The 26,440-nt window shown below is 39.8% G+C and overlaps 1 protein-coding gene across 6 annotated transcripts in view; it reads left to right on the top strand.

Annotated features, from left to right (window-relative positions):
- The window catches only part of sema5ba (sema domain, seven thrombospondin repeats (type 1 and type 1-like), transmembrane domain (TM) and short cytoplasmic domain, (semaphorin) 5Ba), a 177,008-nt gene that overhangs the window by 41,364 nt on the left and 109,204 nt on the right, over window positions 1-26,440 (top strand). The window lies entirely within an intron of this gene.

Below are 26,440 nucleotides of genomic sequence, written 5' to 3'. Positions count from 1 at the left end.
CACATCTTTTCATTCACAGAGGACAATGGATTTGATTAACCCCTCTGGGAAAGCTCATTATCCATTTCCATTACAAAGGTGTTTGTAAGACACTTGGATTTGAAATGCCTGAGCAAAATAAAAAACACACATCAAAGGAATATATTGAGCTCTGAAAGACAATAATAAAAAAAAAATGATGGCTGCCACTCTCTGGTTTAACAACAGGCCAGATGTGTTTTCTGCTTTGTTCATGTCAGTAATGACTTTCGATCATTGTCACTGCTTCGTGTCCAAGTTATAAACTGAAACACTAAATACAGAAGTAAAGCAAGTGTTTAATTTTTTTCTGTTTGCACATTAAAATGTTTTATGATTATTTATTTTGTTCCTGAACAGACTGTAGATGAAGTGAGGTGCAACAGTGAGGCTTGAATTATAGATGTATGAGTTTATTTTTATTATCAGTCTGTTGAGAACTTCCAGGAGTTCCATTGTCAAGCCGAAACAATTTCACTTCTTCAAAGGACACCTAGGAAATTGTTCAATCCATTTTTAATCAAAGCACCTTATTAGGCCACCGTTCAGATCTGTGTGTCTGTTTTGGCTCAGTCATTTGATGAGCCAGTGATGTGGAACCACATGGTGGTCCTGAAGGTAATTGTATATTCTCTGAAATAATGTATTGATTTAAATATGTCATTATGGACAAATTTTAATTAACATTGTTAAATTTGGAAATTCCTCATGGACCAGTCATACTTTTAAATAGGCGCAGTCAGCTGATGTACACACACGACTGTATTTACTACATTTAGTCTCAGCAGACGTGAGCATGGTTACACTTTTTGGTGTAACCATTTTTTGGTCCCCAACTGCCAACACATCCTGAGGACACAGACAGATAATGCCATTTTGTGTCAAATAAACCCTTGCAGTGACATGGTCATTGTTTAATTTGAGCTTTACCTTCAGATGACTGACATCAGAGAGTTCAGTTCAGTTCAGGCTCAGGTTGCATTTAGCGAAGTAGTTTAGTTCAGCTTGGCCAAAGGACTTAAGGTGCTTTCACAACTACCTTGTTTGGTCCAGACCTTCAGACTTCTTAGTTTGGTCCCAAACCAAAGTAGAACCTTAACGACAGTCCTGACCAAAGAGCCAGGATTTGGTCCAACCAAAAGTGGTGGACTTAGTCTGGATCAAACTGAAGCATGTTGGGATTGTTTGCGGTGTCAAAACACTTTTTGGATGGTTCAAACTATCAGAACAATGAGAAGAAGTTGAGGGAGTTTATTGTCACCCATTCAAAAATTGAAGGAAAAAGATGTAAAAATGAGAAAGTATTTATTTGTAATTTGGTTTAGAAAAAAAATAATTCAACTTGAAAAAACTCGGGTGTGAATATGCTCAAACAGTCTTCCAGGGAAATTAGAACAAAACATTATTATGCAAATAATTGAATGTAAGCAACTCAAAGTATTGTATTAACTAAATTTTCAACTGCTGAGTTTGAAAGCAGGATTGTGTTTTTGCCGCCATCGATTTGTTATCCTGAGTCGGGTCTCTGATCCCGGCTTACCCATGGAAGCCTGGATAAGACCCTCAGTTTACATTGACTGTGATAGACTATCGACTTCGGACAGGTCACCAGTCAATGAGGGCAAAGATGTAGAAACAAACAACTGATATAACAACAAACCTGTTATTTTTCAAACTCACTTGTGTCAATCGGTTGACTGTGTGCTCGTATGCAACACAAAGGGCTGTAAGGGGCAGATGGATTTTGTTTCAGCTACTCTCCTTTTTATGCCAATTCCATACAGGCACACTCACTTCAACATATCAACGTGGAATTACACATAATCCTTGTTCTTGTTCAGGATGACCTCCTCTTTTTGGTAGAATTAGATGTCTTTACAAAAATAATGACTGAGCTTTGGGGGCTGTGGAGATTTCCTTCCATTTTCAATGTCTGTGTTTTTTAGTTTCCTCTCACTCCAACGTTGGGGAGCAGGATTGACAGAGAAGGTGTTATTCGTTCTGCTTTCTGTGAATAGTGAAGGAGAGTACGACGCATAGACAAACATGTAAACATACAGGATTCTTAATTCAGAAGTGTGCATGTATCAGACTGAACATCCTGCGTCAGTTAGTCAATGATTAGACTGGTAATTAGATCTTTGGAAATCTTTCTCCCTGCATGTGTGATTGATAGTCGCACCTGAAGGATCGTTCATGTTGTTTCCCCGGAAGACGTCTTGCTTGGTTGGATTCTGGCACATTATAAAACCATCCGCACACAATCTGTGATTAAGATATCCACGCTGCAGCCTCCAATTTACAGCTCCGTTTGATCAAAGTGCTCATTTACAGAACTAATGAGGAAATGAACAAAAATCAAGGAATCATTTGGTTGTTGTATTCCATCAAGAAAAGAAGCCATGTTCCTTTCCTTTTTTGTTCTTGCTGCGGGTAGATTTCATCCCGACTGCGACACAACGCGGGCCCCTTCAGGCGCTTGTTGAGGGTGACGGCTCCCGTTTGTGTTGTGTGTCAAGGCGGTAAACAATGACACCAGTGATCAGTCTTGTTTTCATTTCCATCACCTAATTTCCTGGTGTAACGCCTGGGTCATGCATCAAGAAGGCCATAACCAGAAATTGTGTTGCGAGACCACATAGCAATTAAAACAGGATACAAGATGTTTTCTTTTTTCTAATTACATCACAATGGATTTAATTATAGCCGCATGTTTTGCAGAGCAACAGCGGTGCAAACAGCGTCGGGCCTGATCGTCTGTCTTTTTGTTTGTGACGGGATGTTTCCTTGCTCGCTGGACTGTAATCACTGTTTGAAAAGACAAGATGATATTGGAACCAAGCGCTGGCATCATTTAAGAGATGAGGGCTTCACAAAATGGAACAAATGATCCGCTGCAGCTTTTTTTGTTTGATTCTAACATGTAACTCTCTCAGAGGAATAAGAATAATCTACATTTAATGATCTTTTAAATGATTACTTAATGATCAGTAAACACTCACGAGCTTCCTGGAATGAGGTTGATGTCTCATTCAGAGTTCTTATACTCGTCCACAAAGTTTGGATGCACAAAAGAAAAAAAAGGAGAAAAAAGACTTTCTCTTCACAGTTGAACCTCTGACAGTTCAAAACCACTGCACCTCTCTGACTTCTTGTAGTGCTGCTCCCATCTGAAATCCCTCTGCCCAACACTTCCTCCTCTTCCTCCTCCTCCTTTGCTCTCCGTCTTTTTAGAGAACAGCAGGATCTGACAGCCCCGAGCAGAACAGTGTGAAGTTTGGGAAATGGAAATGGCTTTGTGGTTTCTCCTGAATGTCTGACCACTTTATCTGCTGGTGCGTGTATGTGTGTGTTTAAATGTAGCTACATGTGTTCAGGTTGTGAGATGGACTTGTTTTGTCTAATAATTCATCTCCAGATTTTGCTTTCCTACTCTATATGCAAATACATAAGATCACTTCCACAAAGGTTCTGCGCGAATGGCAAATGTTTCCTTTTAGGACAGTGCAGGCTATGAGCCATTGTTATTATATAACATGTTACAGCTTCTAAGATACAGAAGCAAAAATTTCAAAATCAGAATTTTCTAAAGCATACAAAAAGTATTGTAAGTATTGTTGTCATCCCAACACTAGAGTACAGAGACGAAAGCTGTTCTGGTGACCTAATGACAACTATTTAGTTTCTTTCCTTTAATTTGTCGCATATTTAAAGGTGCATTGGTGCAAAATCATCCAATGAAGTCGAGTACATAACAATAATAATAACTCAGACACTTTAAAAAGTTAGCATGATCAAAGAAAACAACACGATAACTGTATAAAAGACACATTCATTACACATTAGATGCAGTTCTGAAAAGGTGGGTTTTAAGTAGCGTTTTGGACGTGGACAGATTGGTGCGCTCTCAGATGTGTTTGGGGATTAAAATACATCCGTTTGGGGCGGCTATAACAACATGATCATCTGGTGGAGGCACTGAGAAAAAAAGTACTAAAATATGGCCATCATCATAATTTTCATCAGACACGTTCATTCATTCAGCATCTAATGTGTGTTTAATTTAGCTCTACTGATATGTTCTACTATATTTCTTCAGTCTTATTTAGCATTCTGCAGCTGAACTGCATACTTTTACTTTAGTAGCAAAAACTTCTGCCTGCAGTCTGGACTTGTAAATTCATCCTTTGCAAACATGATGGGGAAAGTGTCCAGACATCCGTAGAAAATTCTCAAATCACTCCTGCACCGTAATCCATTTCTCCACTATCCAGCATATGTTTTCTATAACCCTAAGATGTTCCACTCTCTGTTTCATCAAACAGACTGTTTCTGTTTTACATTGTCCTTTTCCCTCAATGTTTGAAGTCCATGCAGTCAAAAGATATGTATTCGGTTAAATTGTAGTTTTGGGAACATGCTGAGCGTACGGCTGGAAATGAGAAAAGTGGATTATACCGCCATGCAGGGCAAATTGTCAGTATTATATATAACAATATAACTTGTCCCCAATTTAAATGACAAATTATTTATATCCATCAGTCAAACTCACTGGTGATTCATGTTGCAGAGCCAAAAGCTGATGCGGTATGGTGCTAAACACCAAGTGTGTGATTACATGAAACCCAGAACCCCTGGTAAAGTCCTGGCTGATTACATTCTCTGTCACATTTTTTGCTTTTATTAGATCACGAGATTAATTTTAATGCCATGTGTTCAGGATCAAAGTGAGTTTGTCATTGACCTTGTTAAATTAAACAAAGTCATGTCATACATATATTTTCCATCAGGGATGGTTACTCACTGACTTGTTTAACTTGTTTTTCTTTTTCATCTTAAACTAAGAGACTGTCACTGAAGACAACTTTTGCAGAGAAAGCAAGATTACATTATGTAAAAGAGGTCAGTGACCTCAGAGTTTGAATTCAAATGTTTAAAAAAAGTTTTAAAAATGTTGGCAAAGTAGTGATTTTCATTCGATTTTTGCAAGTTTGAGCCGATGTCATCCTGATTTTCTGCCGTTGTCTGTGAAGAGAATGAGACATCAGAACTATGCTCAACAATAGAATCACCTGATTTTAATGTTTTTAATCTGAAAATTTAAAACAAAATATAATGAGTCTGGGTTGGCATTGTTGCTGCTGTCAGTGACCTGCTGAGAATAGGACAGGCGCAGATTATATCACAGATCAGACCAATTAACAACACAGGAGTTTCCTGAGGTGGCGCTGCCGCTGACCTGTTGCATCCTCTATGCCTGCAGAGCAGATACTTGCGAGTGTCTGAGGAGACTTGTTAAGAAGCAAAGATCTGCTCTTTCAGGCTGCTGCATCATCGATGATTGATTTTTCTCTGGGGAGCGAAGGGACCGCCGCGCACACATACTGTTCTTCCTCAGACATTCACACTCAGATGCTGTTGATGGCCTGCTCAGTGTCACACAGTGCCTTTATTTTTGTCGTTTTATGGGCACAGTATGGGTGTGTAATTGGAGGCTTTTGAAAGTGATTGTTTTGCTGATTGCTAGATAACTGTCAACAACAAAATTAATGCTTCTGCTAAAATTTCCCATTCTGGAATCACAAAGGCGCTCTCAACACTTTGTGTGTTTGTGTGTAGCAGCTGCGTGAGCTTTTATTAAAGTTTTTGCAGCCAATCCCCGAGTAGCACAATGGTAGAGAGTGATGAATGCCCATAGCAAAAATCCAATAAGATGGATTTGGTAGGAGCAGCAGCATTCGCTCCCTCGCTCGCTCTCTTTCTGTCTAACACTCAACCTCGCTCTATCTCACACTCAGTCGCTCATCCACCAGCATGGCTCCAAATCAGTCGTTTGTTCACGGCAGATCACTGCTCTGTAATCAACGGGGGAGGCACATTGCTGGTCTTTAACTGAAGGCCACCTGCGTGGCCGGTCTCACCAAGTCTGAAGTGGATTCACCAGAGGAGTCGGTGATCAACAGCGACAGACACATCAGCTGCCTGTTGTTGTCTCCATTTTGATGAAAGATTGCAGCCTGCTGTAAAATCCACTTTAAAGGTTTTTTTTTTTTATAAAACCGCAGCATGAATGCTATAAGCCTGCACTTAATTACTTTCACACAAGATTTGTATTGGATTCCTGTGTTGCTGCCCGGCAGTGGCTGTACGTTGACACATGTGCCTTATTGTGTTTAAAGTTTAACTGGAAGACTTATGAAAGCACAAATGAATGAATGAAACCTCTGTTGCCCTTGAGGGAATTTGTCTTTCACAGTAGACCTTTACAACATGTATCACATCAACAATAGATCTGAGTACAGTACAATTTAAAGAAGTCACATAGATGAAGAATACAAAACGTTGACCTCGAATCATAAAGAAAGTTTTGATGCTAAGACCAGTTTGACTTTGTTAAGCAGGTGCATCCTGCAGGTGATGAAGGGTGTGACCAGCAGTTATAATTGTATATTCAGACAACAAAGGATCTGATGGATTTGCTTTGATCTTATGAGTTTACTAAATCAAGTTTTATGCTACCCAATCTGACAACTCGGTTCAATTCCAAGACCTTCAATCCATACGACCATCGAGGTCATTTGTTCCTGCCCTCAAATACAACCCACATGACGGTTTCATAAATCCGCCCCCCTGTTTAGGTTTACGCACACAAAACACTTGTTTAGGGAAAGATAATAGTTTGGCTTTTGCCATGTTCTGCATTAAAGCTACTACTTCCTTCAAGTTATACAACCCTTGTTGTCTTGGAAACAGTGAATGTAGCTTAAGAAAACAGTGCCCACTCTTGGTTAGAAACATGAAGCAAAAATATTGGTCCCATGCACCCAATTCCATCCGACTAGCATTACATAAATGTCATCTAAACTTTGTCCCTTCTCTAGGACACCAGCTTTTCGTAATTTTTAAGGACCGTCAGAGGCAACTTAAGTGTGAGTCGTAATAAGCTGCTTGCACAGAAGTCCACTGGGGTCATATTTTGGAAGAGGACAGTCTCTTCAGTTCAAACACCTAAAACAACCTAATGTACTATGACTTCCTGCCAAGTAATTATCCTTGCTTTGAAGCTTGGAAGGTGAACGTGATGTCATTTTATTATATCAATCTAAACCTTGGTTTTGTGTTTACTTAAAAAGTAGAGGACTGTTGTATCTGCAGTTTTAGCAACAGTGTTCAATAATAGTTCTCAACTTTTAATTGCGGTCAGGATTTACAAATTCAGGGGGCCGTGTTTAGAAGTCAGTCATCATTTCAAAACAGACAACAATGTTTTATAATCAGGCCAAGAGTTGTAAAAGGAGTTTAACTAATCTGTACAAGTGTTGATCAAACAGTTCTGAGAGTACGGAGACGTATGATTGCATCGTCACTGGTCGATGGTGTAGAGATCTTACACTTCTAAGAAATAAAATCCAAGTCAGGGAGAGGAGGTGTTTCGGTTTTGTTCTGCGAAGCTGGATTCCTCTGGTGTATTCATGTTTCCTTGCTGCTTGTAGGCATCCAGAGTTTATCAGCTGCCCTTTACCGTCCTACAGGGATATCAGGTACGAGTCTCCAAGGTAGTCGTAGCATTTGCTGCACCAGCTGCTCCTCTATCCCACAGCTAACGTGAGATTTTCTGCTGTTTGGGAAATGTTGAATACGATTACCAGGAATGGCGCTTATTGTAATTTTGAAGTTTGATGTCAGGTAAGAAGCTGAATACAAATGGAAAGCTGGTTAAAACACAGTCCACATGTCTTGATGAATGTGATGAGTCAATCTCTTCTGGCCTTCTCATCTGCTATTTTTAATGATTGACTCTTCCAGGGTCTGCTGTTTTGTTTGTCTGGTATTAAGCTGTTATTTTCATCAAGTGCTGCCACCCAAATATTTGAACAAGTAAATATGTCCAATATAGGTGCACAATGTCCATGAATTGTTTTTTTTTTTTTTTTACAAAAAATTAAAGAATACTATTCCAAATGGGGACAATTTATCTGTGCCAGTTATTATTATTTTTTTTGTTTTCCATTAAGGATGCTTTGCCACAATATTCTCTCAGACAGAAGGACGGCTTTTAAAAAAAACCAAACAAACAAATAAAAACAGCATGGAGAGCTAGATAAGTGGTCTGTGTTGTGTCTGCATGACCGAAGCCCCGAGCTCAGCGCCGTCACTGATAGACAGAGCGCAGACACAAAGCGCTCTTTAAACATTTAGCACCAGCTTGTCATCAGCCTGACTGTGATTGATCACTTTGACACAGTTCAGCAGTGTGCCATTACTGTGGGAGACCTTGAAAATGTGTCTCTTTTAGACAAACTGTCATTCCTCATGACATATTACTGAGGACTATGGTAATTTGGTCAAAATTTGAGATTGGTCCTTGGAAACGGTTTGTGGTGTTTAAAGCGACTTATATTTTTCTGCTTTGTATTCTGTATTCTTCCTGTTGGAATACTAATTCAAACATTTGCTTCATTCTTCTTTGAAATCCAGACTCCGGTGAGAGGAGGCTGGCATTTGCGTTGATCAGTCATGCACTCAGATCATGCCTTCCTTCGATGTTCCCTTGTGTGCCATGGTGTCAATTAAACCTGAGGTCTGCTGTGCTCTAGCGGGCTAACTCTGTCTAATGGGGCTCCGTGCGAGGAGAATATCCATAATAGAATTAATAATGAGACACACTTGCAGGAAGGGGCTCGGTTATCATTGCCATCTCATCCGCTGCAAATTCTTCGAGGTCTCTCACTCTCAAAAATAAAACAATGGACACAAAACTGGACAAAAACCCCAAGCCCGGCCATAAAACTTAAAAGTTCATGGCGCATTAAATTCAAATGATTTCCAATCCTACCCTTCTTCCCAGTGATTAAAGCTGCTTGGGTGTGCTTCGGTACAGGAAATGGAAGGGAAAGTGGGGTGTTCTGAGGTTACAATTCAGATCTATCAGTGCTGAAAGGAAAGGGAACCTGTGAGGAGCAGAACAGTTCATTAGTGCTCTTCTCTCTGCTCAGTGCCACAGAAATAGAACAGAGAGAAGAGGCGATTCTGCTGTGGAAGAGAAGTCTGTGCTCTTTTCAGCAAACCTCAAAAGAGATGCAAAAATATAGTCATAAATATAAAACACTTTCACATAATAAATGAAACCTGAATAATGAAAATACATGAACAGTTCAAAACACCCAATGCCAGTTACAGTGGTTGGAATAAATAAAGGAACTAGGGCATTGTGGTAGATGGCAATTGCTGCTGTGGCTGGATGGACAAAAAAAAAAAACCCCAGAGTGTCACATAAAAACAAATCTCAAAGGCCATCAACAGAAAATACACAAATACAAAAATACAATCCCAATTCATTTCATTTAAAAAGTGTACGTAAACCTTTGACAATGCAGTTTGAAATTACAAAAATCTAAATGTATCAGCAGCCATTTGATTGATCTCTGAGAAGTGCAGAGTAAGCATACGCCAGCCATAAGAGATTAACAGCGAACACCTGAAGCTTTCACTGACTGACCTGCTTGCATTTATTCTGTATGTTATAACCACTGGAAGGAACTAAATAGGTCTTGCACAATGTCCTTAGTTCTCTTCTTTCTTGTTTGAATTACTAATTAAATTAATTATAAATGCAGTGTCTTGTTCGCCAATACTTTCAAGTGTCACCAACCCGTTCTCCTGCCAGGGTGTCAGATACTGTCTTTTTGACACAGTTCAATCTGCTGGCGTCTGAGATGCCCTGAGGTTTAGGCACCAAAAGACATGTGGTTAGGAAAAGATTGTGGTTAATATAACCCTTACAACCTGATGGACAAAAAGATTGTCCAAATTCCCACCCCTTCTTCTTGGCTGAATTACACAGGAAATATTCATCACAGAGAGATGCAGCGCATATCCTATGAAACTGAACGGAACTTCTTTCCAAAAATGCCTGAGCTTTGTCTGTGTGACAAATAAGACCCAAATTCCTGATCCTTCCCAACGTACCACATATCAAAATAAATAGCAGAAGGTACCCTTTCCGTTATGCTTTGTCTCCAACATGGGCTGACATTGCATCCCACTTTTTATGACACATTAATACATTTGTAAGTATTATGAAATCAAGTGATAAAATATTTTAATAGTCCAGATTGTTCTGAAAAAAAAAACCCTAAATAAGATATACCATGAATGGTTAGCCCCTATATTGACCAAGATGTGAGCTTAAAGTGAAGGCAATGGAATTACTGGGAAAATAGGCTAGGGTTCATAGGGTTAAAATAGGTCAAATAGTCATGTCATATAAATTAAGTAACATTATGTACGGTAAGTTACCTGGTTAATCATATTGATTTTTGCCGTCTCACGGACTCAGATATTGGTGACCTGGTGAAACTCCTGATTGACCTCCTCCCCACGCTAACTTTGTCATTTATTCTACTCTGTCACATGACCTCCTCCTTCAGTCCAGATGCTCATGCCAAAGAGCACCTTGTACGTAACTCTGTGATGCGTGTTTGACGCCCTGGGAATGACAACAGCCTGGTGGCACCGGGGCTTTAAATCACAGCTGTGCAGGGATTCCAAATAGCTCTAGTAGTCTAATGTCATGTGATTCTGGTCCCAGCATACAGTCTGTTTTGCAAAAAGCAGTAATACATTTTTTCTAATTCTTGACCAACAGCGATTAGACTCGAGTCCCTGAAGAACAAGGGACTGCTGCTGGTTTGAATGTTTTTAAATCAGGAGAGATTTGACTGAAAAAGATGCTTAAATAATGAATTACACTATAACTACAAGTATGTATACGCCCTTTTATATACTGGCAGTATTTCAAAGAACTTTCAAATGTTTTCATGACAATCATGAGATGTTCAGTGACTTTGGAGTCAGTATAGATGCCCTGAGCAACTGCAGGCTGTGAAAGTTGTTGTGCTTCCTTACGAGGACCGGTAGATCTGGTGGTTACGCCCTCGGGGTGTGTATGTGCATGGGCATCTCCGTGTCAGCAATTGTGAGCATGCGTGTTATTGCGGGTATTGTGCGATATGGGTGTCCCTTAATGCACTCCTGCCCACCGTCCAGGGTGAGTGGTCAGGGAAGCCATGTGGGATTGAAAGCAGCCAGGTCTGCCCAAACAGCATGCTCTGTAGCAGGCTGAGGGTTCTTTTCATTGCCCCCCTGTCTGTGGCGGAGCTGATGGGATCAAGGCTTTGGATCACTACTGCTAATAACACTCGCCACCCCTCCTTTCTTTAATTGGCGTGGGGTATCGCCTGCTCCACACCCACAAACATGTCAGCACAAGCACACACTGTCATCTCCAGGGATGATACGACAGGAAACTATTACTTCTTAAACACTTTTCCAGCTTTTTTTTTTTTTTTTTTTAAAGATGTTGCTTTATTGTTGTCCTGAAAAAAAAAATGTAGGAAAAATTATTTAATCCCTTTGTAAAGTAGAGCAATTCTTCTCAAATGGGAGGATTTTTGGGGTTTTCAAATGGACTGTTGGTGAGGCAAAACTAACAAACAATAAATCAATTGATAATAAAGAGAAAGAGAAATGTGGGTCACTGATAATAGTAAAGGGTCAGCAGCTGCACTAAAAGTAGAGATGCCTGGATCCTAAGGATGATTCCTTTATCTAAGATCCCACATACGCTCACACAATAATTCTCTGTTTGCAGCCATGTGTCCACACATTCTCTACAAATAAAGCTGGATGGTCTTTTAAGACTCAAATCTCTGAAAGCTCCGATAAGCCCACTGTTCACTTCTCCTACAGCACATGGATAAAGTAACAGCTGTTTCAATGTAATAGAGGCCGGTATTTTTCTCAGGACTTGAGGTAGAACAAATAGAAAATGAGTAACATTCAACAAGTGTGCAGAAACGACTAAAGGAAGGATACTTGTCTGTGTCTGGCAGATGTGTAAATAGGTAATTGTTATTTAATACATTAGCATTAATAAGGCAGTAGTGTGTCACATTTCTTTCAGCCAAATTCTTTTTCACTTTTCCTGTCCCTAAGTGGACAAAAAGCAGCTTCTATCCATCATCTACACCTGCTTTATCCTAAATAGAGTCACAGGAGAGGGAGCTGTAGCATATCCCAGCAGATGTTGGACAGGCTGCTGGTCCATCACAGGGCCAACACAGGAAGACAGACAACCGTTGACGCTTATAGGAGCAAATTAGAATGATCAAATAACCTGAAATGCTTGTATGTGAAGGGTGGCAGAAAGCTGGAGAAAAACCCAGAAGGTCAGAAAACACAACCTAACCACTACATCATAATACTGCCTCAAAAACTAAATTGTAGCTTCAACATCATTTTTATGAGCCTTTTATAAAATTCTGTAATACAATTATCATCATTTATTTATAATTTGTCACAGATATGATTACAAATAGAAATATTTGGTTTGCTTAAACTCATAAACAACCACTACAAAACCATTATACTCACTGGTATGGACAATTAGGTATTTTTCTTGAATCATTTCTGAAACTCAAGTAAGTGTCATCTGAATATCAAGATAAGTCTGTAATAATAAGAAATGCTGTCATGCAAACTGTATTGTTGCAAACTGTATTGTTACAAACGAATGCACATTAATTAGCAGCTGCACATTGATAATTAGCTTCAGAACAGATTTTTACGGCGCTGTATGTGTGTGTCATGCTGTACATGTTGCGGACACACACCACGCATCTCTTTGGATTTGCTCATCACGTGAAATGTTTTGATCTGGGATTTCTTTGAAGTTGGATGTAATAAATATGCTCATCAATTACACTGTGTGGCTCAGCCGTGTGTGTGTGTGTGTGTGTGTGTGTGTGTGTGTGTGTGTGTGTGTGTGTGTGTGTGTGTGTGTGTGTGTGTGTGTGCGTGTGTGTGTGTTTTTGGGTGTCCACTCCAGTTAATTAGAACAAAATGTGTCGTGTTGTCCTTGAGATAGCAGCTAATAAGTGTGAGCTGTCTGAATCCCGGTTTCATATATAGCCTTGCCTTGCTCTTGCAGCAGAAAGGAACAGCATGCGGGAGATGACGGTGGTTCAGTAATGCGTGCGGTGCAAATAACGCAGCCAGTTCTTCTGCACTCTGGAGGTCATCTCTGCATGGAAAACGGCAGCATCGGTGAGAGGTCCTCGGTGGTGCAAATGAATTGGCCCCCGGGTGTATGCAGAGTCGTGTTGATATGTGAACCGGTTAGGATTCCTCAGATGGTTCGTGGCATTACAACTCCTTGATGTTTGAAGCAAAGAGACAGTCTTGTGCCACTATCTGATGTTATCAGCACAGCCTCCACTTCCCTGCTGCGTCTGCAACTCATCACAGAGACGTGTTTAAAGCATTTAGCAACTCCAACAATACACACAGAGATCTGAAGCTTGGCGTGGGGCCATAAGACCACCAGTGTCCTTGAATGAGACGGGGGAATGTCTCAGGCTAAATAAGCTTCAGTGTATTGGCTACTTTCTGGAATTTCTGTAACAATAACTGATGAATGTCTTGTTCAGGTTTATATGATAACAGATAGTGTTACACATGCAATTTCAGCAATGTGAGAAGGATAATAAATGGGAAATGTTTTAGACTCAACAGTAGATTTTTCAACCATCAACACAGTTTTGGTAAAGCAATATATGTTAACCCCAAAAACACCATTTTTACTGATATACTTCATTATTTTCTCTGTAATGAATTTTAAGAAAATATTCTCTCTGGTTGTGACTTGACTGTACTGACAGTCGTAGAACAACTGCACAGCATAGCTATTGTAAACACATCATTCAGTGAAATTATATTGTCCATAGTCACATTATTGTTTGTAGTGACTGCTTTATGTTCATTGCACTTATTTTGCCATCTAAAATAAAGACAAAGTCAAATAACAAATATCTGGACTGGAGGGACCTTAAAACAAGTATGGCATCACGCTCTTTGGTTTTAGAGCAGGGACTAATTATTATTTTCTATTAATTTTATTAATGTATTGTTTACTCTGTGATGTGTCATGCTATAAAAACCATAAAGGTGTCATATTTCAATAGCTTAATCTGTCTGAAGATATGTTAAATAAACTAAAGGATAAAAACAGATAAACGTTGCAAATCTTCACATTTCGGAGGCTGGAAGCATTCATATTAAATACATTACTCAAAATTACAAATCTGTGTATAAAATTGTTAAATAAATGTGAATCGTCTGACTTAATCAGCTAATTGTTTCAGGACTTGGGGCTCAAAGCATATCTATTTTTTTTTCCAAGTTTAAGTTCAGACACTTAAAAAAAAAAAGCTACTGGCAGATTAAAATTATGTTCACCTTTCCTATCTGCCCTGTTCACCTCTTATCATTTATTTTCACTTTCACAGAAACCTGAATAATAATCCAACACACACACACACACACACACACACACACACACACACACACACACACACACACACACACACACACACACCAACACCCCACTTTTTCTTTGTGACCTTTGGATCTCCAATTAACAGCCTCTGCTCAGAGCATCTGACGCCCCTCTTTTGTGGTCATGTCAAGCCAGAAATGTGTTGAAGAGACCTTTTTGTTTGAGCGGTTACTCATCTCTGCTTTTTTTGTTCCTTAATAGCCCATCATCTGGGCCCCGTCCCTCCGTCCCCCTAACCCTCTGACACATCGCTCAGCTAAACAAGCAAAATGCCACAACTCTGGAGGACTGGAAATGTACAAGAAATCATATTTTTATACAAATGACCACCAAATGTATCAGTCGAGTTTAATTTAAATGACAAATTTGAAAAGATTGCTGTAATACACTCTTTTTTTCTGATTAATTAACTGCTTGGAACATGCAGTTGTTTCCCTGGCCTCTTTAAGTCCTCTGAAAATATGTCTAATTGCATCACCTTGTGGTATACGAGGGTCAATCAAAAACATCCAGAGACTGCTCCTGTTGCGTGTGAACTGTAAGTATCACCGTAACGTGCAGGAAGTTCTAATCTTGGCGAGTAAGTATATTAAGTTTTGTTATTTGATTACTATCAGTTCCTGAGTTACACTGAGTTGATGTTTGCACATTGCAAGTTGAAGGTGAATGGCAAAATCACAGATGCACTGGAAGAATGCTTACAAAAACATATACAACTTGGAAGTTGATGATGATCAAATGACTAAACTATGAAGGTTTCAGCGTTCTGCACATCACAGTGCTATTTACCGTTCACGTGCAACAGGAACAGTCTAAAGCTATTGATTGACCCTCGTATGTCATTGTATTGAATTGTATTTCTACCAGTGTTATCTTTTTTAACTGGGGTATAAGTTAAGTTTTCCACAAGAAAAAAAATCAAAGAAAAAACATTTGATAGTTTTCTCCATTTAAGTATTTCATCAAGCGGAAGTGGCAACAGTCAGTGGTCCCAGATTATCATATTTAAAAGTTGGCCAAAATAAGATAACATTTTTGAGTCTCCTGACTGTAAAGAACCATCTGCTCCAAAATTGTGATTCTCCTAATCAAACAATACGTTTTTATCACGCGTTAAGGTTTTTTTTTTTTTTTTTTTCCGTTTTGTTTTTTACTTTAAATTGTTTTTTTGAGTTTATATCTGACAGATATTTATCAGCAATAAAACATTATAATTTTCTGGCTGCAGTCTGACTTGTTGAATGTTCAAAATCACGACAACACAGTTTATAAACTGCACTACTGCTTCACAAATTAGATGAAAAGTGCTTTAGGAGCTACACACCATTGATTTTACCCAATGAATATGTTAAAACATCATCTACGGTAATTAGACTCCCCCTTTTAACTAGAAAATTGCTTCTCCACACTCCCAGGAATGCTGTACAACAGTTTAATGCTTAACCTTTGCCATTTACATGCTGTTTCTGAAAACACTGAGATTGGTTTGCCTGCTGGGCCCTGCTGCAACCTGTTTTCTGTAATGCACCTGAGCTTGGCTTGTATTGTAACTCTCTAATGTGAAACCGGTGGCCAAAATTGAACAGTCTCTTATTCCCTGAGCTTCTCTGAACTAGTTGGGCGAGTTCAAATCAATACAAGCCCCAGGGCTCCCAGTTCACACAATGAAACAGTATCAGGTAGACACAGAGAGAAATGCAGTCGATAATATCACATTATGGTTTCTGTGTGTGTGAATGAAGGTGGGAGACCGTGGTTGACAGTGCCAAGTGAAATCATAATAGAGTTTCTGAGGGCCAGACACAGTGTATTATTACATACCAGGCTTGTAGAAAGGTATAAAATAGCTGGCTGTTACAGGTCTGTGTTTTAAAATGGGAGTTTATGTGTGTGTGTGTACGGCTGAAGATCTCAGTGCATCTCAGGGTAAGCACATGTAATTCTGATTATACATGTGAGAAGAAAGAGAAAGAGAGATACTGGACTCTGCCTACAATCAGCAGAGTCTGTCAATCAAATCATTCAGTCATACTTCAGTCTGATTAGCCATTTACTGACTATTAATAGCTGTCTCTCTGGCCTCGGCCCATCAGCCCTCAGTCAAACTCTCCCTCAATCACTTCTGGTCAAATCTTCTGCTGACGATTACTGTTACTACGAGGAGCGTTTAATTGAGATCCATGGTTTGAAGAAGCCAACATGTCTGTCTGTTTCGTGTAGTTTAGCTGAGATCCTGGCAATTTAAAACTTTAAAACTGAAACAAAAACAACAACAAAAACATATTGAGGCAGTTTTTGAGACTGTTGTTCACTGATTGTTGCTGTGCTTTTCTGGAAATAAACAGTTGCTTGTCGAAGCTGATTCTCCTTGATGGCTTTTACAGATTATTTTTACTGGAGCTATGATTTATATTGAAATTTGTCAAGTTGTTACACTGTTTTTCTCAAGGTATTGAAAATAACTGGGACCTCACTTGAGCTGTTTACGTTTTCAGAGTCTGGCCAACTCACCTTCTTTTGGCCGAATTCAAAAGCACATCCTTATTTGCGGTGCCACAGAATAAGAGAGAAATTGTGTACATTGTGAAATATCCCTTCTTTGTTTTCAGCTGACCTCTCCAGGGCTTCAACTTTTTGACTGTTTTGATGTATATTACATTTTAGGAACTGATTTTAGTAGTATGAGGACACGTGTACCAGTCTGCTGTGGACACTCGGGCTGCTCCTCTTTAACTGATCAGCCAGACTGACTCCGTTCCGACTGCGAGAGTAACTTAATGCTATTAGCCTAATTTGAGAGTGAATTAGCCTATGTAATGTGAGGACATTTAGTAAGTCAATAGCACTATTTATTAATTTAATGGAACAAATTTCTAATTAGTGCCCACAGATTATTTATATGAGGATACAAATTACTAATTTATACGCAGTGATGATAAAAAAAAATTTTTTTTAAAGCGTCCCACCAGTTATATTTCTGCTTCAGAAGATATTTTTTGCCAGGAAATTGATGGAAAAAGAGGCCTGTGTTTGTGCCATTTAATTTAAGTGCCCAAATTCTGAGTGTCGAATGCATCTCCTATCTAATGAACTCCCATATCTCACAAAACGGCAAAAAAGTGGTGCCCTGCTTACTTTTCTGTAAAAGTTACAACAGCAATCTCGAGTCAGACATAGAAACATACCCACAACATTTCCAACTGGGCACAAGTCATACCTGAATGCCTTCTGATAGAGGTGCAGCAGCAGCACAAGGCAAAACATGGAAAAAGAGAGCAAAATAAATGCCTCATACTACCTTCCAATGTCACTTATGATCTTTTATACCAAAAGTCAGTTTAATAAAGCAGAAAACATTGTAAAGAAGCTCATTTTAAAGCATTATTCAATCTTTTTTCTATTATATTCCAATAACCATATTTCTATAGTCTTTAAAAACTATCCCACAAAACTCTTTATAAAAATAATCTATAAGAACCCTCTGCTTTTTTTTTTGCTGGAATAGCTTTTTTTTTTTTGATAAACCGCTGTTCTTCTCTTGTTCTTTCTGCTCTCTGCTCTCTCTTGTGTACCAGGTGCCAAATATCAGAGGTCTTTCTTTAAATAGGCTGTCATATCTGAAGATGGTGCATTAAAAGTCTTCCATGCCTATATTTGGTCAAATATCATCACTTTGGCTATAGATGTAAGCAGGAGTGTAGTGCTATTTGTTGAAGTACCAGAGTGCACCTATGATGCAAACACACACACACACACACACACACACACACACACACACACACACACACACACACACACACACACACACACACACACACACACACACACACACTTTCAAGTCATTGTGGCTTGTATCTAAGGTTGTTTAACCACTGTGGAGACTAGTTTATACATAGTCAATAATGTATATTCCATTGCTTAAATTCAATAATAAGTCATTTAACGCAATGCTATTTTCAAAGGTTGTTCTGGATTACTTATCTCAAGTTGGATTTTAGTTACACGTTCCTGCGAATGTTTTACAATAAAAGCCTTGTTTAGAAATTAAGGGTTTCTGTCTACTGAAAAGTTAGAGGGCTTCTCTTTAAAAGCATATGGAGTATTTTTTTTGTATTGACACTTAATGCATTAAAGCATTATGCAGTAACTTTAACAGGGCAAATGGTAGCTGATGAAAATGAATTTCTAGTTGACATTGTGAATCAATTAGTCAACCCTTAGAACCCGATAAACGTAGATTGCGTCCAAATTTCCAGCCCTTCTTCTCAGTAGAATTGTGCAGCAAGTATGCATCACAGAGAGACTCAGCAGATAGCCACTGAAACTGCACAAGTTGAGTTTTCTAACAATGTCAGTGCCTTGTATGTGTGATGAAGCGTAACAGAGAAAATAGACTTTGAAGTTGTATCGTTGTTACACTCTGCATGAAATGCCGCGCTCCATCTACACATAAAACATAAAATGTTTGGTATTTTATGTCTGGATAAGCTTGACTCCAGAGTAACTATAGAGTCTATATGTATTAAGGCATTATTTAGAAGAAAATATGGGAAAGACTTTAGATATAGCCAAAACATGTGCAGTTTCATAACAAAAAAAGACAACTTTCTTTTGTGATAGACAAAAAACATCATGCTCAAAACAGTGTTCTTTTAGAGTTACATTTTGAGTATTGGATTCGACTGCAGATATCAGCAAGTAGTTTATTGGAAAATAATTGAATAGAAAAAATAAATAAACAAAGAAAAAGAATAATGCACTAAAGAGGTAGAGCTACTTTATCCATCACAATCCCTCAGACTGCACAGATGCACACATGCTCAGGGAGGTTTACACATATACCTGGCTACAAGCATATGAACAAAATGTGTGCACATACGCAGTGTCTCTTTTTCTCTGTTCCTGTGTTTATCTGTCTCTTCTCACAGCACATCACAGTTGACAGTCCCACAGCTATGAGTATATCAGATGCCACCTTCCCTTAGGCGCCGTAAAGCCTTGATTCCTTCACAGCCTCTGATTTTATATCAGACGTAATCCAGACAGCGCCTGCCAACCTCACCACCTCATCAGCCCTGTCAATCAATGTTGCTCTCAAACACACACACACACACACGCACGCACGCACGCACGCACGCACGCACGCACGCACGCACACACACACACACACGCACGCACGCACGCACACACGCACGCACGCACGCACGCACGCACACACACACACACACACACACACACACACACACCCCTGCACTTTTTTCTCCCATCCTATAGGTCAGCCCTCTCTCTATTCCTATAGAAGATCCATTCTCCGCCTGTGCCTGCCTCCTCAAGCATGACTGAAGCTGCTCAATAACAAGAGACGCTCGCCGTGACCCCTCCGTCACCCTTTCTTTCTAAGAAAAGAAAGATCTTCTATCTCGGCCCTGTAACCATCTTCACCGCACATTTCTGTGTCCTTCCTCCAAGTGTGTTGTCTATGTGTTCTCCCCAGTTTCCTCGAGACTCTCTTGAGGCCCCCTCGTTGCCCCTTCCCAACCTCCCCTTATCACAATGCCGGCATTAAAGAGATTGGTGGGGTTGAGCTATTGAGTTGAATTCGACATGGTCAATGTAGCTTTGGCCGGACCAAACCCCCTGGGGATGGGAATGTGGTGGCAATATGCATCCGTAGCGCTGCTGTCTGCGTTTATCACAATATAAGGTTGGTTTGATTTAATGCATGTAAACCGGCATGTTTCTTCAAATGAGCAGAAATGACAGTGAGATAAAATGACAAGTTTGAAATGGGCTCTGCTATATTTTGTTCCGTTTAAAAAAACCTGCTTGATTTACACTCCGGAGTTGGTAGCATCGATCTCGTGTTTAGCTCCTGGAGGAAACAGGTGTTATTTCCTTCTGTTGTAATTCTTTTCTTTTTTTTTTGAGTGAGGGAGAATTCCTGTGAGCTTTTTAGATGAGGAAGTATTGGTATTCCTGTGATATATAAGTTAATGATGAGCATTGGGATGATCACAGCAAGCCCTGCAGGAACAAAACATTTTTTATGCACTTTAATGCTCTGGAGGGGCTTAAGTTGAAATGCTGTTAAAGGATGCTTAACAATGATGTCTAATCACTTCTAATGAATCAAAGAAAAAGGGAAAAAGATTTCCCCCCTCTGGGAGCTTCACAGGAGAAATTACCAATTTCACTTCCTATCTGCTATCTGTGATGACAAATCTTTCTAAAAGCAACAATTTTTTTATCCAGCCTCAGGTCACACAGACTTCCTTCCTCATCCGGCTCCAACATGGCATAAAGTAGGCAGTTCATTTATACAGGCGGCAAATGCTTCCCAGTCGGCCAGAAACAATTTAATCAGAGTCATTACAGACTCTGATGAGATTGTGCTCAGGGAGTTAGCTTTGAGTTGTAATTAGACAAACGCTCCTTGCAAACAGGGCTGAAATTAAGAGGCAAACGGCCACTGGACTCCTGAAACTCCTGGTCTATAACTGTCTCTAAAGAGCAAAGCAACAACAACAAAATAGGAGTGATAAGCGTAGGAGAGGGTGAGCGGTGAGATAGGGGAGAGTGTTTCAGGGCTGGTATGATCTGGATCGATGCACACCAGCCTGAAAGAATTTGATGTGGTCTGACAAACACAACATGCATTTTGAAAAGCAGCAGTTACGGCCCCCTGGCCAACATCGGTCCCCGCCTCTCCTCTTTAAGTTGAAGGTGAACGATAACATTTGGAGCCCGGGCTGTTGGGCTGAACCACCTTTTGATGCCATAGTTTCAGTTAGATAAAGGAAAGAAGACAGAAATTGAGGATTATTCGATGGAACAATTTTTTGGTGAACTCTTAAGCCCGTTTCTTCACCAGCCTGGAGCATCGGCTGTCTACTGCCCTGAAAACTATTGATGACTCTTTAAAGCAATGCAACGCAACAGTTTCCTTTGACAAGTGACTCACTGTAGCTACAATATATGTATACAAAGACTGTATATGCATTCATTATTGCACCAAATTTAATTCCTATTGCTCACATTCGCCTGCTTCAAGTTTTGTATTGTCTCCTGCACTTCACTTCCTCACACTGTATTGCATCAGCGGGCAGTCCGCCATCCGACTCCCCCCGAGGAGCCTGTTGAGGTCTGTGCCTAAATACACTCAACCTGGTTCCCGCTGCTTGACTACCAACTTGCCGCTCAGTTGCCATAGATACGCGTTGGCATTGGCAGGTGCTTACGAGAGCCTGCACGGGGAATGTTGAGATTTACTGGCTGCCATCTGGATAACGATTGGAAATGATTTTTTTTTTTTTCTAAAAAAGACAGCTTACCTTGTTTATCTAGCCTCAGCTTGCCAAAACTATCCAACAGTAACACCAAGGTACTGTGGTCTTTTTTAAAAAAAAGAAGGTATAAACCACCAGGAGAAGAAAAAAACACAACTGCTGGACTGCTCCTGGTTATTTACAACAAGCTGCACCATGCTGAAGCATCCCAGTGAGACAGGTTGTTAATGCAATGCACCTTAGCAGGAAGTACACTGCCTGTAGCTGTTAAACATTTAGGTCAAATTGGATCTCTACCATAATTTACATTGTACATAGCCGGGGGTGAGTAACCCAAATATTGTATTTTAATACCTTTTTTTTTTTTTTTTTTAGGAATATCACTTTATGTAATCTAGTATTTCCATTTTGAGTATTTCCAGACTTCATATATTTATGCCACAACATGACAGCCTGATTTATTGTATGTGATACTCTGACAATTTGAGTTAATAGATAAACATGGAACAAAAAGCTGATGATTATCAATGGTGAACACATTGTCTCTTTGGTTGAACTGTTGATCTGAATAAAACTGACCAAATGTTGAGAGGGAAAAATTGTATATCAATAAATGAATAAATAAACAATAGAGTAAAAATGTAAAGACATTATTTGACCTGAAATCACATTTAGCTAGCCTTTTTTTGCCGTCAAAAATGATGACGAGTTTAAATGTTTTGGTAATTGATGAGGAACAAATAAGGTGTTTAGGGAATTTCCCTGATGAGTTTTTTGGTTTTAACCCCTCAAGGTGAATTTGATTGACAGCAGCTGGTAACCAGATCTCTCGAAAAGAACAAAGTAAACTTCCATTGTTGGTTACAAGCCGTTGGCACAGGGCATTGTCAGACGTGGTATTGAACACTAAGGATCATACTAATATCTAAACAGACTGAAGTGACATATAAAGGTACATTTACATGATGTTTAATGTACTGCTAATTAGCTATCTAGCCTTTATACTGGCATTAACAATTTACTTTTCCCTGCTGAGTGTTGGTTTGGTTCCTTGTTCAATAAAAATAAGTCTTTACAATGAAAGCTAGTGTTTTTTATCCCAGGGGAGACAGTCTACCTACTGTTTAATGTCTTTCTACAGCTTTATAATAATGTTGTCAGCTACTCCACACTGGAAGCTGAATGTCAGGGCAGGGCTACAGGTCATACAGATAATAAAACGTATTTTTAGAAATCAAAAGTCTCCAGACGGATTAGGAGGTTCTGTCTGTGACCAGTAAAGAGTCTACAGGCCCCTCAAGGCCGGGTCATACTAGAAAGGTAGTTTGTATGACAAGTGCTCCAACCACATATGAAATCAAAAGATCGGACCTGATCCAAAACAGCCACGCTCAAGGCTGTCGTGAAACGTGGGCCATCACAGAGAATTTGTTATAACATTACACATCATTAGACGGCCTCTTCTGCAACACATTCACACAGTGTCGGGCTTCGTTGTTCACATGCAAAGTGACCTGGAGGGAAAATTGTCTCAATTTTGGAGACAGTAGTTCCGCCTCCTCATCACCAGCCACTAGTGCAGAGCCTGGAGATTTCTCTTTACTAGGTTTACAGCTGATTCTACTGGCTGCAGGGTGTTTACCTCTTATACCATTTTTTTTTAAAGTATTTCCATTGTTGTAGTGTTATTTTTTTTAAAGGAATAAAAAAATTTATTGTTCCTATGCCAACATTTTACATAGCATTAATAGCAATAAGTAGCTCTCCCGAGACGGACATGCCTGAACATCTATTGGCCCCAATCCAAACAAGTTCCTAGCAAATGGTGTACCTTCAATCGACTCAATGGAACTGACTGAATGACCGACTGACAAGCAAGCAGTGGCTCACTGAGTCCTAAAGTATCTCTCTGTGTGTGTGTGTGTGTGTGTGTGTGTGTGTGTGTGTGTGTGTGTGTGTGTGTGTGTGTGTGTGTGTGTGTGTGTGTGTGTGCAACAGCTTCCTCAGTCGTATAGATTGCCCTGGTTCTTTGCTGACAAACTGTTGCTAATCCCGAACACAGCAGGACGGGAAATTGGATGGACTCTATCGGGCCTCTTTGGAGTGGCCTTAACGTGTCCTGCTTCATATAAACGCACACACACACACACACACACACACACACACACACACACACACACACACACACACACACACACACACACACGTACGAGTACACACATACACACACACACGCTCAGGAGTTGATGTTGGCACCCAGCATGCATCGGTTCTGCCCACATGCTGTGACCCAATATGGAGTGTGACCAGCTGTCCGTGGCTGGATTTCACCAGTTTTCAGAGCAGGGATTTGCATGCAACTGGGTTTGCTTGAGTGAATGACATGACTTTTTTTTTACAGCCACACGTGAACTTCATCTTGCTGCTGAAAGTACATTTCCCTCTCTTTGTGCGTGTCCATGCCAAGATATCTCATCCACCAAAATGTTGAACTGGTCATCTGTCATGATCTCCCGCCCTGCTTGCTCTCTGTCCAGCTTTTAAACTAATGAGAGGATTTGTAGAGTCAGCCTTTGACTTTCAGGACTCAGTGATTTAATGTGAATTAAGCACCTGCCAATGCTGCTCCTGCAACAGGAATAGAAGAAAATTGGGGTGTTCGAGTGAATAAAACTCGTAGCCTTTGAGGATAATATTTGATTTCACCCTAGAAACTTAATTGTATGCCATCCTGCAATGTCTCTCTCTCCCCTTCTCTCCATGTTTCATGTCAGTCTCTGCAGTCTGGTAAAAGTGAAAATGTCAGAAAAGCACAAACGAATGTAGAATCTGCTGAAGGAACGGTTTTTCAGACCGTTTTTACAGAAGTGGTTGTCTCTTTAATTTATATCTGTACCCTGCTTTATGGCAAAACCAGACTTGCATTTTGTTTTTGCATCTGTTTTATAAAGTGACTTTTTTCTTGAATTAGAGAAACAAGAAGAATAAGAGTACCAAGAATATCAAGTGACAACTTGGCACCGGTCTATGCAAAGCCTCAAAAGTAATCAGGTATGAAACAAACAGACAACCAATCAGCGGAGGCTAAAATTGGAAACATATGGTCCTAGTTTTTGGTTATAATTGAAAATCGTCCTGCAACATCCTGAACAACAGCAGTTGCTCAGCTTAACTTTGGCTGAAGCAGGTATCACTGCCATTTAATTAGAGAAAAATAATGACTGAAGAGATTTTTGGCACGTTGCCCAAAATTAAAGTTCAACAATGAGCCACAGAGCCAAAACGAAGGTTTATTATTATTAAAACTGAAGTGACAGTTGGTTTTGATAGGTAATATAGTATTTGTAAGTCGTTGTAAGAGGCTGTAAGAGCTCCAGTCGTTCATCTTGGGAGCACAACCTCAGGACTAAGATATTTGTCATCAGTCTGATGCGTTTCAGAGGTATTAAACACAAGTAAAGCTAAAAGGTCTGTAGGATTGACCCTGGAGAGACACCACATGTAATTAAGTGAAGAGATCAAATCATACCACTCAAATTTGAAGAGTTAATCTACTGCAGACCCCAGAGGTTCCCTCCCACTGTCTCATATACTGCTGTGATTAGGATACTATAAAATACAGTACTTATTTCACACAGGTCTACCATTTTCGAAAGGATCTTTCCGACACTGAAACCCCTCTGGTCTTTCTTTGTTGGGTAAATCAGGAAAATATTGCTTCACCTGATCTCAGAAATCACAATGTAATGTGATCTTGGCGAGGTTTTGGTGACCGATAACAGGGCCAAACGCTGGAGACAGGAAATTACACCTAAACGGTTTATCTGGATGTTTGGAAGGATTACGGTCAGAGGAAAACTTATGACGCAAATGTAGATCAGCTTTGCAGGCAGGTAGCAGGTCACGTACTGTGTAGGTGGTCAGGTGATGAAGCAGGACAACTATAAAGGGCCCCTACTGTCTGAGGGCTTGATGTCTTTATCTGCTTTAAACTTGTACAATCATTTAGATAAAATAATGAAATGTGAGAAAGAGACTCGGCTAGATTTTGATCGTGAAAAAGAAGGTGTAATATTTGGAGTGTTGGAGGTCTCAGGGTCGCTTCATGTAGAACCACTGAGTCGTGAAAACAATGACAGGGTACACATAAAAACTCAGGAGAGGGAGAGACAAAGATAGAAGAGGGACATGGTGCAGACGATGACAATGGCATGTGGCATTTTTCAGACTTGATGACACTCCAGGATTCAGGGCTGCTCTCGACACAACAAAAACCAGACGTCTGGCTGGCAGAAGTGGCACAAAGCTGCTGGCTTAAGTGGCTTGTATGTGTCCCTCAGAGAGGATTCAAGTTTTTTTTTTTTATTTTTGTATATTGTTGTGAGATTTCAATCTGGATGATAAACTTCAGGAAAAAAAGGGAAATATCGGGATAATAAAAATGTTCTCTGACATACAAACTAGATTTTCAAATACAAATCACAAGAACATAAATCTATACATCTTTCCCTCAAAATTGAATTTCTGGATCAATTTTAATATATCAGTTTTGTCTTTAGCAACCGTGTCAGATTTAACTCATACCATATTTTACTGACGATAATCACGTTGCTGCTGCTGTGTTAAATGTAAAGCCTTCAGGACTTTCACTTGGGAGATTGGTGTTTGAGTCCACAATGAGGCAGAAGTTAATGTTAATTTCTTTTAAGCAACCCAAACCACAGTCTTTTCCTGAACC

This window comes from Embiotoca jacksoni, unplaced genomic scaffold (assembly GCF_022577435.1).
Source record: "Embiotoca jacksoni isolate LCO1_2020_lvr unplaced genomic scaffold, fEmbJac1.0.p SCAF_2, whole genome shotgun sequence".
Taxonomy (NCBI): domain Eukaryota; kingdom Metazoa; phylum Chordata; class Actinopteri; family Embiotocidae; genus Embiotoca; species Embiotoca jacksoni.
This window is presented reverse-complemented; position numbering and strand designations above follow the sequence as displayed.